Genomic DNA, 3,091 nt, shown 5'->3' with positions numbered 1-3,091 from the left:
AAATATAAAACTGAAATTAGGAACGGGTTAAAAGAAAGCTGATCACACACAACTCACATTAGAAGAAAACCTAGGAAAAATGAAAGATGAGTTGACAAAAGAGATGAGCAGATAAGAGTCGTTAAGGAGGATCTAAGCAAGGTTAAGCACGAGCTAGACACAACCTGTAAATGGAATAGGTCCTCCAATGCACTTTCATGGCTACATGAACACCATTGTAGCAATAAGAGAGGACTTGGCTACGGTACCCCTGCACCTAAGTGGGATCCCAAAAGCAAGTACCTCACACTCCCTGAGAACAGAATCTGCACACATTGTGGTAAGACTGGTCACTATAAAAGTGAATGTAATGCACAAGAAAAGGCTAGTCAAAAGAATAAAATATTTGTTCAAGGAAAAAGTAGGATGCCGGGATGGGCCAAAAAGAGTCTGATTCACCCTTTTTCCTATTGTAAGGGACCCAAACTAGTTTGGGTTCCTAAGACTAACCACTGATTTCCTTTTGTGGGTCCAAGTGAAGGAGAGCAGCCAAATATGCATGGATAGTGGCTGCTCAAAGCATATGACAGGAAGCAAGAACCAGTTCCTTTCACTTGAGGACCCCAAAGGAGGTAATGTCTCCTTAGGAAATGGGAAGAAAGGTGAGATCATTGGGGTTGGAAAGGTAGGTAGGACTGATTCTTACTCTATTGAGAATGTCTACTTGATAGATGGCCTAAAATACAGCCTAATCAGTTTATCACAATTGTGTGATAGAGGTAACTTGGTAGTATTCACCTCTACCAAATGTTTTGTGATAAATCTTACCATTGACAAGATTATTTTGTAGGGAAAAAGAGTAAACAATATTTACATTGTAGATTTGTCCACACTTTCAGAAAATGAACTCACTTGCTTAAGTGTGTTGGATAATGATCCCCTCCTTTTGCACAAAAGACTTGGACATGCCAGTCTAAGTCAACTCAACAAACTAGTCTCCAAGGACTTGGTGATAGGACTGCCTAACATTAAGTTCAAGTAAGACAAAGTTTGTGAGGCTTGTGCAAGGGGGAAGCATGTAAGATCCTCTTTCAAAAGCAAGAAAATGGTAAGTACCACCAGAATGATGGAACTGGTCCATATAGATCTTTGTGGACCAATGAGAACTCTGAGTAGAGGTGATAAGAGATATGTTATGGTGCTTGTTGATGATTACTCTAGGTTTACTTGGACACTGTTTCTGACATCTAAATATGAAGCATTCGACATGTTCACTTCCTTTGTTAGAAAAACTCAAAAACAACTAGGTAATCAACTTGCATCAATTAGGTCTGATCATGGTATTGAATTTGAAAATGCTAAAGTTGCTGAATTTTGTGATGTGCATAGCATAGATCATAACTTTTCTGCACCTAGGATTCCACAACAAAATGGTGTAGTTGAAAGAAAGAATAGGACATTGGAAGAAATTGCTAGGACTATGCTTCTTTGTAGTAAACTGCCTCATAGTTTCTGGGCAGAAGCTGTGAACACAGCATGTTACATCGAAAATAGGTGCATGACCAGACCTCTTGTTGAGAAGACTCCCTATGAGTTACTTAAAGGGAGAGTGCCAAATATATTCCATCTTAGGGCATTTGGTTGCAAGTGCTTTGTGCACAATAATGACAAAGACTCCCTAAGTAAGTTTGATCCCAGAAGTGATGAGGGGGTATTCCTGGGATATTCTTCACATAGTAAGGCTTATAAGATCTATATCAAATGAACTATGTGTGTAGAAGAAAGTGTACATGTGGTTTTTGATGAAACTAACATTCTTTCTAAGAGACAGGAACATGAAAATGAAGCAATTGGGCTGGTAAGAAATTTAAATGAAATCACAGCCCAGACTGAAGCTGCACCAGAAGAACGAACAGGTGATGGAACGGGTTCTTCTACTCAGGGCAACCTGACAGAGGGAACTGAACAAAGAGGAATTGAATCTCAAACCTCGATGGAACCTGTCCATGAACCTGTTCCACAGCAAAAAAGAAATGAAAGAACATGAAGGGGAAACCAGTTGGTTGTGAAATCTTACAAGTATCAAAGTTCTCATCTTATTGAGAATATAATCACTAAACCAACCTCTGAAATCAAAACCAGATCTTTAATAAAGAATCTTTGTGGTTTGATGCTTTCTTATCTCTTATTCAACCTAAAAATGTTGCTGAGGCTTTGCAGGATGCAGACTGGGTAAATGCAATGCAAGATGAACTCAACCAATTCGAAAGGAATCGAGTTCGGCATCTAGTACCAAGACCCAAGGACATATCAGTATTTGGCACAAAATGGGTCTTCAGAAACAAAAGCCTTAAGTAGAGATCACTTTGAGAGGAACAGGTTGGAATTAGGGATGATTAAGATCACCTAAAAGGACCAGTTCAAAATTAAACGGAAAAAATGGAAAAATTATATTTAAGGAAAAAATTATTGGTTAGAAAGTCTGTAAATTTTGTATATAATTAGATTAAATCTTGCTCCGTCTCATACTTTCAACAGTATACTCCTGTTCCATGTGCTAAAATGACTCATTAACCTCTAATGATATTTTCTCTGTTTTGGCAAATTTAGACTTACACAAGAGAATTTTTAGTGAAGAACCCGGTTCATAAAGATAAATAGGTATGTTTTCTACACTCTGCATAATTTGAAATAATTATATTTGGATCATGAGCAGAGTCCTACCTAATTCCAAACTCCTTTTGGACTTATCCGTTACAAGTGAACCAGTTCCGTTCAAAAGAGTCCCAACCGAATTGAAGTACCTTGATTCTAGGGATACACTCCAACGTCTCTTCAAAACTGAATTTCAGTTTGATTAGACTTCTAAGAGTCTGAAAAGTTGTCGTTACCCCATTAATTATTCCTCTGTATATTGATCAGCTTTAGTATATTCCCTACTTCATCTCTCTCAAGCCGTCAAAAACTTTCATTCTTCTTTCATCTTCCAAACACAATCTAATTCTCTTCTCTTCCATAACCTAGCCCAGATATGTCGAACACCTCTGAAAATCCTTCATCACTACCACAAGAAACCACTTTCACACCTTCTACTACTCCTTCAACCACACCA

The sequence above is a fragment of the Nicotiana attenuata genome, chromosome 12 (assembly GCF_001879085.1).
Source record: "Nicotiana attenuata strain UT chromosome 12, NIATTr2, whole genome shotgun sequence".
NCBI lineage: Eukaryota > Viridiplantae > Streptophyta > Magnoliopsida > Solanales > Solanaceae > Nicotiana > Nicotiana attenuata.
This window is presented reverse-complemented; position numbering follows the sequence as displayed.